This window comes from Rhineura floridana, chromosome 4 (assembly GCF_030035675.1).
Source record: "Rhineura floridana isolate rRhiFlo1 chromosome 4, rRhiFlo1.hap2, whole genome shotgun sequence".
NCBI lineage: Eukaryota > Metazoa > Chordata > Lepidosauria > Squamata > Rhineuridae > Rhineura > Rhineura floridana.
Genome location: NC_084483.1, coordinates 4,657,158 through 4,673,968, shown reverse-complemented (window position 1 = coordinate 4,673,968; position 16,811 = coordinate 4,657,158). Strand labels below are relative to the sequence as shown.

The window sequence follows — 16,811 nt, the reverse complement described above, 5'->3', positions numbered from 1 at the left end:
GAAGCCTAAACAGGAGCATTCCTGCAACATTTTGTTATGGGTTCCCAATCGTTTTGTTTTCATGTTAAAAGCAACTAATGCTACGTAAGACATCCTCGTAGTCACACCATACATTTAACACTCATGGCTTCCCTCAAAGAATGCTGTCATTTATTAAGGGTGCTGGTAACTGTAGCACTTTGAGGGGCAAACTACCATTCCCAGGATCCTTTGGGGGAAGCCATGGTTGTTAAAGTGCTATAAGTATGCTTTAAATGTTTGGTATGGATATTTAGAATGTGACCAGTTGTTGGTTTTAGGTGTTTGAAAAGATCTCAAAGGATCAGAGAGCTTTCCTGAAGAAGGCTTTGCTTGCCACACATAAACACTTGACGGGAATAAGCCAGGCTAGGATCTTCTTGGTGTATTCCCTCCTCGGGAAGTCCAACAAATATTTATTTATTTATGTATCCCATTCTTCCTCCCAAAAAGAGCCCAAGGCAGCAAACAACAAATGATAAAACAATAAAAAATAACTGAAAAACAATTCCAATACAGATGCAGACTGAGTTAAAGGTCTCTACTTAAAAAGCCTGTTGCAAGAGGAAGGTCATCAGTAACTGCTGAAAAGACAACAGAGATGGTGCCTGTAATATTTAATGGGAGGGAATTCTGAAGGTTAGGTGCCACAACACTAAAGGTACGCTTCCTGTGTTGTGTGGAAGGGACTTTCTGATGAGATGGTATCTGCGGGATGCCCTCACCTGGTGAGTGTGGTGATCTACTGGGTATATAAGGAGTGAGACAATCTTTCAGGTATCCTGGTCCCAAGCTGTATAGGGCTTTATACACGAAAACCAGCACTTTGAAATTAGCCCTGCCCTGATAGCTAGTTGGTGAAGGAGGTGCGCTACTAAGGAAGACTTAGCATTCATTCATTGGCGATCACTCGTGGCCAAGTAAGATTGTCTTCCAAGATAAGGTCTTTAACAGTGGGTCCTTAAGTGACTGTGGGGCCAATTCTGGATCCACACAGCCTCCCACAGTGAGGACATAGGTTTCCGGATGGAAGATGGCCGCAATGAGGATTTGTGTGACGTGCCTTCTGCTTAGCTCATATGTCCTGTTCGTCCTGTATTCATGCTTCTTCGAAGTCCACAGCATCTTAATAGCCGACCTCCAGTTGGGACGTTCATGGGCCAAGACTTCCCAGTTCTCGATGCTCATGTTACATTTTTTAGATTTGCTTTAAGAGTATCTTTAAACCTCTTCTGCTGTCCACCGATATTCCGTTTTCCATCCTTAAGTTGGGAGTAAAGTAGCTGCTTTGGAAGACGGTGATCAGGCATTCAAACAACATGGCCGGTCCAGTGAAGTTGATGTTGAAGGATCATTGTTTCAACAATGGTAGTCTTTGCTTCTTCCAGAACGCTAACATTAGTCTGTCTGTCTTCCCAAGTAATTTGCAGGATTTTCCGGAGGCAGCGTTGGTGGAATCTTTCAAGAAGTTGGGAGTGGTGTCCATGTTCCATGTTTCACAGGCATGCAGTAAGGTCGGTAGTACAATGGCTTTGTAAATAAGCATTTTGGTCTCCCTGCGAATATCCTGATCCTTGAACACACTACGTTTCATTCAGGAGAATCCAGCACTCGCAGAACTCAGACGATGTTGAATTTCAGCATCGATGTCAGCTTTTACAGAGAGATGGCTGCCAAGATAGGGGAAATGATCAATGTTCTCCACCATCACACCATTAAGCTGGATTGATGGTGCTACAGAGGGACTAGTTCGCACCTATTGATGAAGCACTTTGGTTTTTTAAATATTAAGTGAGAGGCCAAGCTTTCCATATGCTTCTGCAAAGACATTTAGGATAGTTTCAAGATCTTTCTCTGAATGTGCAGAGACTACATTATCATTGGCATATTGAAGTTCTATGGCAGAGGTTGACATTACCTTACTTTTTGCTTTCAGCCTACTGAGATTAAAAAGCTTTCCATCTGTTTGATATGTGATTTCCACACCAGTAGGAAGTTTCCCCTCAATAAGGTGTACAATCATAGCAATGAAGATAGCAAATAAGGTAGGAGCAATGACACATCCCTGTTTTATGCCTGATCCGACACTGAATGGAGTGCTCTGAAAGCCATTGTTATCCAAAACTGTCACTGTCATGTTGTCATGAAGGAGTCGCAAAATATTCACAAATTTATCAGGGCAACCAGTTTTCAGAAGGATGGTCCAGAGAGCCGTTCGATTCACAGTATCAAAGGCCTTGGTCAGATCAATAAAAGCCATATATAAAGGTCGGTTCTGCTCCCAACATTTTTCTTGAAGCTGTCGTGCAGTGAAGATCATGTCCACTGTCCCCCTGGAAGGGCGGAAACCATTTTGGGATTCAGGGAGGATGTCTTCTGAGATAGGTAGGAGGCGATTTGCAAGGATCCTTGCAAGGATTTTACCTGCAGTAGCAAAAAGAGAGATACCTCGATAGTTCCCACAATCTGTTCTATCACCCTTCTTTAAAAGGGTGATAATTATGGCATCCCTAAAGTCTTACGGGATCTCTTCCCTCATCCAGATTTTTTCGATGAGCTTAGGAAGTTGTGTAAATTCAGGCCCACCTTCTTTAAAGACTTCAGCAGGAATCCCATCAGGTCCACTAGCTTTGCTGTTCTTCATTTCATTGATAGCTTTACTGACTTCATCCAAATTAGGGGATACTGCAAGCTCATCTCTAGTTTGTTGTTGTGGAATTTGTGAGAAGACCTCATCAGCCACAATAGAGTTACGATTAAAGAGGTCATGGTAATGTTCTTTCCAACACAGTGCAATAGACTCTTTATCCTTAAGAAGTTTGCTACCATCCATTGAACGTAAGGGATTTGTACTGTAATTTGTAGGTCCATAGACGGCCTTTGTGGCATTAAAAAAGTCCTGTGCATCATGAGCATCTGCAAAGTGCTGGATTTCTTGAGCTTTCTTTATCCACCAGGCGTTCTTAAGTTCTCTAGTTCTTCGTTGGACCTCAGCCTTTGCACTGTCATAGATTTTTTTCTTAGCAGCACAGTTAATATCTTTCTGTCATATCTGGAAGGCTTTCCTTTTCTTGTCGATGATATGTTCAATCTCACTATCATTCTCATCAAACCAATCCTGATGTTTCTTAGTTTGGTATCCAATAGTTTGTTCACATGCTGCAATAATGGATGTCTTCAGTTTAATCCAGTGTTCCTTGATATTTTCATGGAGTTCTGTCGGTAGATGTTTCAAGAAAGTTGTTTGAAAGCAGGCTCGCTTAATAGGATCTTGAACGGCATGTATGTTCATTTTACGCCTTGGTTTTCTTCCTTGGAGCCTACGTTGAGGAACAATATTAATGGCCATAGTGGATCGAATTAATTGGTGATCTGTCTAGCAGTCATCGGCACTCGTCATGGTTCTAGTGAGGAGAACATCACGATGATCTCTGGTATGGACAATTACATAATCCAGGCTTAGCAGAGGGGACATGGCATGGCATCATCAGGGTAGTAGCAGGCATGTCGTAAGAGCTACTGAACAAGGCCACTTGGGGGTATGGCCGGGGGGTAAACATGATCATATTACAAATATTTTAAAGTTAAAGCCTCCTCCCTTGCTGCCAAGGCTCTTTAAGGTGAATAAGGCTGTACAAAATATTAGTGGAGAGCTATTGTGGAAGTACACTCACTCCCTTTTGGATACAGATACCTCATTCTGCGGCTCAAGCTCTGAAGAAAACTTTTCTGATTTTCAACAGAAGCTGGAGTTACACATTGCTGTCCTTCTTGGAAGAAGGATGTGCACAGGAAGGATTGGTTTGCTCAGAGCCCAACAGATGCCATTTTTATTAGTGATAGCTTTTTGAGACTTACGACAGAAACTTGTTTTTGCGACACCCCTTTACTATTGGAGCACTCCTATGCTCCTATAGCCCTAGACATAATCCAATAAATTGTTAAGCACCTTAAGTCTGTTGCTTTTAAATTGGCTATACTGAAGCTTTTGAGTGCAACTTTCCTCTGAAATGAGAATTGGTTCAAGTTTTTGGAGAAACTTGTATAGGCCTATGTACAGATTTTATTCACATTTTCTGCTATATGACTTTGTACTTTAAGAAAATCGTAAAACTGAGTGCTGAAAATTCCTGGCCTCCAGAGAAAGGTAATTAGTTGTACATTGAAATCAGTGGAGCAAGGTAGTCTATAACTAATTTAAGTTTCATTGATATGATTTCAACAGTACTTAGGCGCAACTAACTTGCATATTTCTGGAATGAATCGTTAGCTGAAAGCCATGTTGGCTCGAGATGTTTAGCATTGTGTGTAAGACCTTAAGAATGAGGGTTGGGTTAGTTTGGCAGGGGGAAAGCAGGTTAGGATTTCTAACTCTGAATATTTTGCTTCCATCTAAGGGCGGATATTACTAAATAATTTCACTAGAGGAAAAAGGCTGCAGTATGGGAAAAACAGCAACTCTTCTGACCTCATATGCTGTAGCACCCAAAGGAACTGCCATCAACATATAGTCATATCTAAAAACTGTCCAAGCTTGTGCATTGTGCAGTTTAAGCATAACAGAGGTCTGACTCTTACATGCTTTTTCCTCTTGAGCATCTGTTTTAAAAAGACTCTTTACGAAATTTTGGCTTCCATCATATATACTGGATCAAATATATATTAGCACAGCCAATCTCATGGTCTGTTTTTAATGAGAGTGTGGATATTTATGTAGTCATGGGGGAAGTGGCCAGAAACAGTATACCCTGGAAATGTATGGTGTAGCATAGTAGTTAAAAGACTGAGCTGTAACTGAAGAAAACTCTACTTCAAAGCTCATTTCATCTGCTGCTTAGACACGGACCAAAAAGTGTGCTTTCAAACAGCACACCATCCACACTTCTCCATTGGATGGCTTCACAAGGCCCTTGGCAGGCCAGACAGGTGCAAGATTTGCAAAAGAGGCTTGTTTAGCAAAAACAATGCTTTGTTAGAAGTGGTGTGATAAAAGAGAACAAATTAATGGTCTTTTAAAAAAAAAGTATTTAAGTTCTGTCTTGTACTGAGTCAGATGGTTGGTCCATGTACGCCACTCTCACCTTTTGCTGACTCTCACTACTAGCACAAATTCACTTGTGAAATGTTCTCCTTGTAAAGCTGCATCAGCTACTCTAAAACCAAATACATAGAAAATATGTCTCCTATGGTGTTTGTGTTGATAGACACTCTTAAGTCTGCTAGCTATTTATCCAGCATTTCCATTAACAGCTTGCACAACTGATTAAGCTGAAGTGCTAAAACAATGTTTGAAGAAACGCCAGCCAAATTCTATTAAATATCAACCACTAGAGGGAGCACATGTGTTCTCCCAAATGGATTTTATGGCTATTTTCCATTGTTTAAGTGCACAGCAGGATGAATATTGAATACAAATAAGGAAGGCATTTCTAAACTATTAAGCTGTGCCAGAGTTAATGGCCTTTGACTGCATCTCCATTTCTCAGCTCCTCCCTGTTAGTCACAAATGCGTATTAGTACATTAATATAAAACACATTCTGGGCAATGTAACAGGCTCTGGAACTTGGATGCTGTGTTTCAAAACAGAAGCTCAATGAGATCAGGATCAGGTTTTGGCCCTGCTTTTCGGATTTCTCCAAGTGTATAACACAGTATTGTGATTTTAAATAGTTCCGTGCAAACTTCAATGAGTTTAGGGCAAAAGAATGGAATGTACTTGCTCTGTAACAGGAATGTTTTGCATAAAGCAACTCCTGCAGCAGATAATTGATCATAAATCTGCAAGCAAGAAATGTAAAACTTGCTAACAGTTTGAGCTTAAGAAAAGATGCTGCAAGAACTGCAGAAAACATTAGAAAGAATAGAAGATGGCTTTAAAATTATGTAAACTACCTTTTAAGCCCCATGCCCTAAAAGGCAGCCTGTAAATACATATATCAAATAAATAAGTAAATCATGTTGGCACTTGGTCATTTCTGAGAGGTCACCTAAAGCTTCACACCTTGAGCAATTCTAGGGATTATGTTTTTCTCAAATATATGTTAACATCCTTTTAGGGGAGGCAGTGATCAACCAACCGAAGTAACCCTAACAAAATTGAGAAAAGAAGACGAAGAACCACTCCTGTTTTATGACTAGTAGCACAGTTTGGCTTCCCAGAGGTGCTGCCCAGATTGTCAGCAAATGTTGTTACAAAGCTTTATCTGAAATGAATAGTCAGTGATGCAAATATGAAAATAGCCCTATCTGAAAAATTGATTCACCATAGCAGAGTAGGTCGTGGGCTATCCTGTGCAGACAAATGTTATTACGTATGGTTTCCTTTTATCTCATACCTAAATAGATCTTTGCCATCCTATGATGACACTGTAAGTTTTTTAAAAAATCAGTATGTATATGCAATGACTCATCTTTATTACAGAATTGTTAAATGCTGTACTCATGTTTGGTTGTTCTTTGTACATTTATTGGAAAACCAATAAAATATGTTTACAAAAAAATGATGCAGCTGTGACATATGTATACCTAGACTATGCAGAAGTAGCTGAAGACTTACAGGAGAATGGCTCTGTACGCCACATATATATACTTTCCCTCCATTTAGGTGGAAACCTTCATAGTTCTCAGTGTCACTACTATATATTGTCTCCTTTCCCTGACTTCAGACAAGATCTTTAACATCATGAATTTGCTGCTGCAAGTAGTCAGACTCTAACTCAGTGATACTGGTGGCTCCATTTGCCCCAGTATCCTGACTCCAGACCGCTAGTGCATGGGCTATAGGCATGTTAGCAGCTGCCGTCAACTCCTTCCCCTTTGAGAAGCTCGCAAAAACAAACAAGCAAACAAAATACCCAGGCTTGGTCGTCGCCCTCATGCTTCAAAGGAGAGAGGCTGCACCAAGAAGGAGGAGGAAGGAGAGGGTGGAAGTGAGGTCAGTTCCCTGAGTGTATCAGTTTACAACAGAAGGAAAAGCGGTAGAAGAACACGGGTAAGGATCGGCAGTCTTGCTAGCTTGAGGACCCTCTCTGTCCTCCCTTAGGTATGCACAGAGAACCAAATAGGAGTTGCTCTTGCCACACTTCCAACAAAAATAAAGTTGCTTATATGCAACATTTATCCTTTGAGAGTGGCCAGTACACAGTTATCCTCCCCACACCTAATTCTTTGGCACCCACTTGCCACATATGGTTCAGGCCCGGCCTACACAAACAGCAAATGAGATGTTAAAACCTTTGGGGGGGCTGTACCACTTCAGATGGCTGGTGGAATTGGCTGGTGGAAAGCTCTCCCATGGGAAGGGGTGGAATCATTGTACCTGGGATACTAGCATGTCATGGGAAAGGCTTGGCTAAAACCTTGGATCTTGCTATATTATTTTTCTGTACATAGGGAGTGTTTTCTTCTTTGTAATATGGGGAACATTCAATCATGCGACCTGCCCACCACCACCTACAGCCTGAAGCACACTCTAGGCACCTCATTTGTCTGTTTATATAGACAAACCCAGTCTATACCCCAACCCCTGTTAGGGTGGAACCAAGAAGGAAGAGACCCTCACTTTCCAATATATAGCATTGCTTCAGACTGCCATTAGTAACAGTGGGAAGACCATCCTCCACTGATAACAATTTTTTGAAGATGCTTCACCAAGGCAGCAGCTCTGTTGGCTGTCCACATGTGAGCCCACTCTCAGAATGTTACAGTGATACAGTTTTTGCTTTTCTCCTTGTGAGGACTAGAATGAGAATGAGAATGACGACAATTTTACTTAATGTAAGAAAAGCCCTAAAGTTGTTTTGAACAAATTATGAACTTAAAGGTATAGGTAGCTCACCCTTCTTAGCTGTTGGAAAACCTTCACCCCGACAGAACATGCCCACAACCTTAGTTATACATCTGCAGGTCACTGCTGTTGTAAATAAAGGGCCTGAGTAGATTGTAGTACAAACAATGGCCCTTCTTCAGCCTTTCAGGTTGCAACTCTATACCAACCTATCTAGGAAGTCCCACTGAACTCAGTGGGATTTACTTCTGAGTAGACACATACAGGATGATACCATCGTAAATCAGTGCCAACTCATGGAGTATGAGTGGGATTACTTATAGCATCCCTGCCACAAACTCCATGCACTCAGTTGACAATTCCTTTATGCAGGCTCTATTCACAAAGAAATGGTCAAAATATGAGATCAAGATGGAAACAGTGGGTGTAATCCCACATGTCCTTCATTCATTGATTGTATGCCAATTTACAGACATCTGAAAAAGGCTGTTATTAAGGATATCCCATCTGTCTTAATTTCTCTGCATATTTATTTCATCCTTTTTTCTCTTCTTATTTTCCACTGTTGAACACACATAACAACCATTATCTCTATTAACTATAAAATGTAGTAGGGTACATGTCAAACCAACGTGATCCTGTTTATGTTGACTCAGAAGTAATTGCCACTGAGTTTAATGGGACTTATTCCAAAGTAATTGCAGCCTTCATCTTTGAACCCATACATACTTACTTGAGAGTAAGCTTTATTGAATTTAGTGGGACTTACTTTTGAGTAAACATGCATGTGCTTGGACTGACAAGTTGCACTCCTAAGCACACTTACACGGTAGTGTTTGCCATTGTTATTGATAGACCTGCTTCTCAGTAAAAGGATATACTTACGATCAGAGTGTAGCACTCCCAGCGAGAAGTCAACAGACACAGATCTAAAGGCATTCTTTTTTTTTATCCTTGCAAAATGAAGCTCAGAAAGAACATTCCTGGGTAGAAACAGCACATATTATAATGGGGACTCCTCCCACATAGTGTTGAATCCCGAGAGATTAGATTTTAATTATTATGGTGTAAATTACTTAACAAGTTGGTACTTTTCATGGCAAATGTTATCACATGACATTTGGAGAGCTCTCTCTGAATGTCACAGTCACTATGGCAGCTGCAGCATAATTACAGATCTTACGCAAAAGAGGTATTGTTGTGGCAAGGTTCTGACACCCCTTAGGTGGGGGTTAATGATTGGAGCAAGAGCCTGGGGTTTAAAAACTACCAGATTTAATCAGATCCTTCATCTCATCCATGATGCACTGTGCTCTGATTGTTATAGGGGCTGAGTGTTTCGGGGGGGATGTCAATTCTACAGACTCAAAGGCAATGTATGAGGAGAACATTGCAATTATGAAGTGATTGGTTTATTAATTATGAAGTGATTGGTTTATTTATTATTCAGTCCCAAGGTTCCAGCCTCCAGAGTCTTATACACACTTCAAGCATAAGGCACAAATGCATTTCTCCACCTTATCCTCTCTTGTACTGTACTGACTATTTAGAAATTGGATTTAAAGCTGAAGTCTGATATACAAAACAATTTTGTCTCTGACTGATTGGCTGAGCTGTGGGATGGCACAGAATTCTGTTAGAATATTAGAATGTTTGCTGTCCTAATTCTGTGATGGGATGGAAAGCTCTAAACTTGGCTTGGACTAAGCTCACACAAGCCCTAAAGATAAACGTAGCTTTGTGTGTCAGGTTGAGGACTAGGTAGAAGTTCCAGGTGTTACAGAAGCACTAGGGAGAAGATCAGGGAGCACTAAGGATGGGCAAATATGTCAGTTTTGGGTTCACTCCATTTTCAAATCTTAATTTCAGTTCTCCACATTTTCACATCATTTTGATTTTTAAAAAAGTCGTGAAAATTCATCAGCATTATGGTGCAAATTTCTCCTAATATATATACATTCTGGAAAGCATTATTTTCACGATCATATGAATTTATAGGCACACTTTATCCTAGCGTTTTTGTACACAATACTTCACTGGAGAATTGCATTGCAAGCTTTGGAGGAGTGCACATTTTGAAGGATGGGTATGTCTTTGTTCATGTATTGTTTCGGAAAGTGCGAATTAGGTAAATTCACCTCTATATGTGAACTAAATCAATTTTTTTCCCCATTCCTAGGAAGCACAGAGGTAAACTATGAGAGGCTGTGTGCCAGTCATACATTTCCTCTGAATCTGCAGAATGTATGGATGATGTTGCTTGCATCCATCCAGTAGCATGCAGTCCACCACTTGTTTGCTAGACCCTTGCCCTTCTTCACTTATTTAATCTCACTGGGCGGGCTTGACTAGCTGGCTTCAGGAAGTGATAGAGCCTCTTTGAGAGAAATGACTCCAACAATTGCCTTGAAGGATGAATCTTGAAATGATTCCTTAAGAAACTCTTTCTGAACCATGGAGATTGTTCCAACTTCTGTGTAGTCTCAGATTCCACCTACCCACCCTTTTTTGAATTGATGCTTGTGCTGCTGATGGCCTCTCAACTCCAGACACTTTTGGATGACACAGATTATCTGGATTCATTTAAATCTGGCTTCAGGTATGGTTTTGGTATTGGAACACTGTCATTCTAATGGATAAACTTCATGGGAGAATGACAAGGGGAGTAAAATAATTATACAGCCACAAGAGTGGCTGCATACTATAGCCAGCGTGGATTTTTTGCATTCTGTAATGTTAAATTGAAAATACCCCCATGCCATCCTGATGCTTCCCATAAGCTCATTTCAAAACAAAACTTTACAAAATTTATAGTCCTGAACTCAGAAACGCTTGCTTAACAACCCTCTCAATTTTCATGATGACACACAAAACAGTCAGAGATAATCAAGAGTTCAAAGTCTAAAAAGAGAGGGAGAAAACCCAGACCCCTTGTGGACTTTTTTCTGACAGAGTTCTCATAATCTGTTGAAATTCATTAAAAATCAGCCATGTTCACAGAGTACCTGTAATCCTGTTACTGACCTTGCCCCATACTCTGACCGTCATCTTCTGCAGTTTAAAAATAAAAAAAATGCCTGGCTGGTTTTTAATTAATTTAAGAAATTTTGGCTTGAACTCAATGATAAGGCTGGGCATGCTCAGTAAGAATCAACTGTCAGTGTTCTAAAAGCCAGACTCACAGCTGCTGGGCTTGCCTAATCAGGGGGCCACACCCAAGCCAGACTTTGATTTCACTTGAGACAGTCATGGCTTCCCCTAGAGAATCCTGGGAAGTGTAGTTTGTGAAGGGTGCTGAGAGGAGACTCCTATTCCAGTTATTTCCAGTGGCCAGAGTGGTTTAACAGTCAGCCACTGTGATTGAAGCTCTGTGAGAGAAATGGGGCCTCTCCTAGCAACTCTCAGCATCCTTCACTAGCTGCACTTCCCAGGATTCTTTGGGATAAGCGATGACTGCCTAAAGTGAAATAAAGGCCAGGTGTAGATGTGGCCAGGGACAACTTTGGTTTAAATTTGGGTGGGAGGTTATTTGTTTCTGCTGTAGAATAAAAAGGTGAGGAAAACCCTGAAAAATAATGATACTGTTCACAATGTTTTCCTTTTGGAAAGGAAAGGGGCTTGCCCTCTGCCCAGTGCCCACCCATCCAATCTCCTCTCCCTCCCCTCCCCCTCCCTCCCTCCTTCTCCTCTTCCAAATTCTTCCAAGCTACACAGGAAGTAGACTGGACTGTGAAAGACCAACTCAAATTGTGTTTGCATTTTGGCAAATTTGTAGGGCAGTACAATATCTCAGAGAGGAGGTCAGGTCTTCTGCTCCACTGGTGCATTCGCTATAGCTGCCCAATCTTCCTCCTTTTTAAAATTTGATAGAAATATCTGTTGGCTATAAGTACTTTCTTAAATTGAAAGGTTTTTTGCCTATAATAAAAACTTAGGTATGAAGATGTCTCTGCTCCTCAGAGATGATTCCATCAGTGCTCTCTGGACTTTGTCCCTTTGAAATATATCCTCAACTGTCACTTCCCCAACATTCTACCCTCTCTTGAACACTTCAGTCATACCAAATCAACAAGAGAACTTCTTCCACTCCAAACTGGACATCTTTTGGATTACAGATACTCTGTAATCTGAAATTCCTCAGTGAGAGACTTTCTATCATGCTATGTGTGTCAAGACACTACAATGCAAGTGACCCCTGAAAACCCATTGAAATGAATAAAAATTCTACATGGGGAAAAGAAAAGTGAAATAGATTATTACTAAGCCTGGTCCTAAAAAACCTAGTGGCTCAGAGTAGTTTCTTGAAATTCTAACTTAAAGGAACTTCTTATTAACCAGAGCACAGTGTAGAGAGTATGATGTTAAATCAAAATATACCTGACTTTTATGTGTGAATGTGAGGCTCTTATGAGTCCCTATGCAAGGTTGAAACATCTGCAGCTGAAGCTGCCCTACAGGTAGTCAATCTGTGCCTGGGCAGTTCAGATGAACAATATAAGAATCAAATTTGCTTCTGAGTCCTTGCTTGTACTATAATATTACAAGCATTGAGAGATCTGTCTAAGTCACAGATTGTATAAAAGTTGTGCACTTCAACAAATAAAGATATGGTGGGCACAGCATAGCTCAAACCTGGAGCTCTGTGGGTCAGTCATCTATTACTTATTCCCTGGGCTACTGAATGGAGGAGGGAACTGCGGGCTTTTCAAGCTATGATTCAACAAGGGCCAGCGTTCATGGTGTTTAACTTTTTGACCATCCTGTCCATTAGCAGCCATGACATCAACCTGTTTTGGAGGATAATTACTTGATCAATCACAGTGTATAATTCATACGTTAGGTTGGCTTCATTCCTCCATCATTAAATGCAGATGTTGTTAACTGCAATGCTTCAGCAACTTTATCTGGCACCTTAGACTGAACCTTAAAATGTTACAAAGTGCAGCAAGACAGGAAAAAACAAGACCTGATTAAATTTACAAAACAAGCCACTGACTGCAAGATAACAAAAAAACAAATAAAGGCCTTTAAACATCAAAGGGATAAATCAGAGATGTAACCTGAACTAAACTTTTTGCAACTTCAGAGAAATACTAAGCCCTTCTGAATAATTAGCAAGCAGAATATTTTTTTACATCAGCTGACTTGGAAACAAGCTCTCTATAGTTCAGTGATCTGCTGGCTGCTGCTGAGAGTCTGGGGACCAAAAAAGGGCCAGGCAGCTGAACGAATCTCTCATATGTCTGTGGAGAAAGCTGTATATATGTTTGTTTATGTTTATACTTGGAACAAGAAAACGTTCTGTGACCTCTGCAACTGTCTTGAGGGCTTGTGCTGTTATGTTGTTACAGGCTGTTTTTGCAGTGGCTGCTTGGTGCCGTGCTCTGAGAAGAGGGAGACTTTTAAGATTTGAGATTTTAAGACTTAAGATTTTATTAGATGGGTCCTGGATCAGGTAAATTCATTCTGATTGGTCTGAATGGCAGCAGACTCTGATTGGGTGGAGGTTCCAGTCTTTTGGGAGTTATCTGTCAGAGAAGGAGTCAGTTGGAGAGAATCAATTGGGAGTTGAGGAGATAGGGATTTGGTCGACGAGGGTAGTGTGAGGAATAAGACCAAGAACAGCTGAGGGAAAAACTGAGGCCTGTATCTTAAAACCCAGTGTGCTGGCAACACTTGCCTGGGAAAGGTCAGGATTAGGGAGCCGGTGACTGAGTTTGTCTGTGTCAAGATCTTACCAGGGGAGGGTGACACAGGTGGGTTTTTAAAGTTGGCTAAACTGTCCAAACAGCCAGGAGGAGCTTTGGGGTATAGAAGCAGATTGGACCCAGTAGCTGAACTGGGATGTGACAGTATTTGGCAGGGGTGGAGGTTTAGGGAAATTGGCCTGAAGTAAAAGCCACTTGGAGTCTGGTGCCAGCTACAGTATCTCTTGAATCTTTAGAAAGTGCCAAAAAGTATTAGTATTCCCTTGTATAAGTATCAGTATTCCCTTATATCCCCTTAATAAAACTTCACTCTTAGTTTAAGATTTATCTCATCTCTCATTGTTGGTGTCCATCTTGCACCTAAAGCCTACTAGGCATGCTACTAGGAGAGTATTGAAAGTATTCTGTGAGAATTCATGGCGGTGAAAAAATTAAGGAAGCTTGTGTTTATACAAAGTGAGGCTGCCGGAGCTGGGATCCCTGACAACGCCTCATTCCAAGTACAGCAAAGGAAGGAAGTTGCAATGCTAAAGGCTGATTCACACAAACATCTAGCTCATTTGATGTATCTCTAGTTGAAGACTTTTGGGCTCCAGTAGTGTGACCAGTGTGTTTGCACTGACAGTGTTTTCTTCCCCAAAGCTGTTGTGGTTGATCTACAATGGCTTTTACAAAATGCAAGTCAAGAAATTATCAAACGATGAACATGCTTATGTAACTCAGCCCTAAGGCATTAGCAGATTACTTCAGCATAGCAAAATGTTGAAACCGCTAGTAGATACAAGAACTTAGGACTCCAACATAAAAGAGGGTTGGCTGGTTGGACGGGAGACACACACGGGCCTCCCATTGCAAGTAATGGCTAATATGCAGTACGTGACCGGCTGAGGGCCTGCTGGGAAGGGAAAAGGAGGGAAAAGGTCTGCCTCGATCCTTGTTCTAATCTCTTCCCACAGTTGAACCCATTGTGGGCAGGTGACGGATCATGTCATTTTAATTACAGTATTTCTTGGTATTTTAAAAAAGAAAACAAGACTAGATAATCAAACATTAGCTAGGTACAAGGAATTCTGCTGGTTCTCTATTACCTTCTGCCTCTGAATTGCTGAATTGTATGCTGTGAAGAGAAACATCGTAACTCTAACTTGCCACTGGATCAAGAAAGGACTTTGATTGGCTAAGGACACATGGGAAAGAACTCCAAAGTAGAGGCCTAGCTTCATAATTAGACTTACACTAGAAAAGGATTTGACCCTTTTTTACTTGGAGAAGATATCAATCTTGCCAATCAATGAAGCAATTTGTATTTGAATAGGAATTTATAACTCAGAGAGAATTCTTTTATTTTTAAAAGGCAATCTATCAAAGCCCATGATTTTTTTTAAAATTAAGCTTCTATAAAATCCTATTAAATTTCTCCAAAAATCCACTATATCTCTTTCTGTTTTATACTCCTATCACATTCTGTAGAACTATTCTGGAAGTATTGGTAAGTGAACATCCAGAGCTTTCTGAATTATTGTGATTGAAGGGGGGAAGGAAAGGAATGTTTTTCTTTTGACAGTGTAGCTTAGTTCAAAACACTTTCCACTGACCTTGATTGCAGCATGGAACTGAGAGAGGTGGAGTTTCTTATGTAAGTTCTTGAAAATATCTCCCTCTTGGCATGCAATTTCTTATATTTTCAAGGGCAGATATTCCTATCAGATATTAATGGCCTTGTTTTTAAAACATTGGAACAATTTGTGTTTCTTGCTGGGCTGGCTTCTGGAGTAGATTGTGGAATCTGGCTTAGGAACTATATGAATACTAATGTTTTAAATAGCTAGCCTCTTCTTCAGACCGTGCATTCACATCTGATAAAGAATCCATATAATGGGTATAATAGTCAAAGTGCTGGACTGAGATGTAGAAGGGTCACATATACTTAGGGTGTCCCTTCCAACAACAGTAACTTGACAGCTGTGGCTCATGCCCCAGCCTGGTCAAAGTGCAGAATCAATCCAACCTGTAGGCTGATCTTAATGGTCCCATTATCTGCTGGCCAGTTTGCTGCCATTACAGTGATGCAACATACTCATGTCCCTATGTACTTCTAGCTGCAAAGGAGGAAGTAAAACATTTAGAAATGAGGCATAATGCAGCCACACCCATACAGTGTTTGAAAAGGGGTGCTGTCACCTAGGAGCTTTTCTGTTCCTCATTCCCCAGCCCCACTCTCCCATTTGAAGTCTCCCAGATGTCACTGCTGGTAAAAAAAGGTAAAGGTGTCCCTGCACTTGTAGTGCGAGTCGTTTCCGATTCTTAGGGTGACATCTTGCGATGTTTACTAGGCAGACCGTATATATGGGGTGGGATTGCCAGTTCCTTCCCCGGCCTTTCTTTACCCCCCCCAACATATGCCGGGTACTCATTTTACCAACCATGGATGGATGGAAGTCTGAGTGGACCTCGACCCCTTTACCGGAGATTCGACTTCCTCCTTCCGTTGGAATCGAACTCCGGCCGTGAGCAGAGCTTTGGCTGCGTTACCGCTGCTTACCTCTCTGCGCCACGGAGGATCTTGTCACTGTCACCTATTATGAGAGATAATTTGATAACTGAAATAATGCTCACACAACCCAATATAGATAGTTTTGTTGTAACTGTCTTTGGTTACTCTTTGCTCTGTTTCAGGGGCCCTGGCTCTCATCCTGCAAGGGCAAATGAGTAAAGTCTGTTGCAGTCAGCAGCACAGTGGAGGCAGCAAATGCCAGGAAGACAGTCCCCTAACTGTTACTCTTCAGCCCCCTGGTTATTTTTCAAGATAGAGTTGTGTGTGTCATGCAGCCTGCCTAAGCTACCTTGCTGCCCTCAGGTGAGGTGGTGGAAGAAACTGTCCTGTCACTATTGCTGCAATGAGATTCAGCGGCTAATCCGTTTGACTTTTGTACACGGAATCGGGTGGTGATGGAATAGTCTCCTTTGCTTCAGGAAGCAAAATGTCTTGAGTCTCCCTAGGAAAAAGATACTCTGTAGTCAAGGCTGTTTCAATATTATGCACATTGAGGAGTTCAAAACTACAGGTGACCTTTGTTTTTACTGTACTTGTAATGTTTTTTATTGTATGGTTTTTTATGTGTTGTAAACTGCTTTGATTTTTTTTTTTAAAAATGAAATAACGGTACACAAATATATTTTTAAATAAATATTATCAACTCCCTTGGCAAGGTGCCTCTTTGTTGTTCTGTGTGGGATACCCTGTTCTTGCATCCCAAGTTGCAGCAGATAAGTTGAGGTTCCTGGTGGGTGTTTGTCT

General features: G+C 41.0%; 1 long non-coding RNA gene across 1 annotated transcript in view; it reads right to left on the bottom strand.

The window, feature by feature from the left end:
* The window catches only part of LOC133382814 (uncharacterized), a 35,426-nt gene extending 26,664 nt beyond the window's left edge, over window positions 1-8,762 (bottom strand). Inside the window, exon 1 of the long non-coding RNA XR_009762092.1 lies at window positions 8,691-8,762. This is a non-coding gene — a long non-coding RNA (uncharacterized LOC133382814). The remainder of the gene's footprint in view (window positions 1-8,690) is intronic.
* Window positions 8,763-16,811: the final 8,049 nt, after the last annotated feature.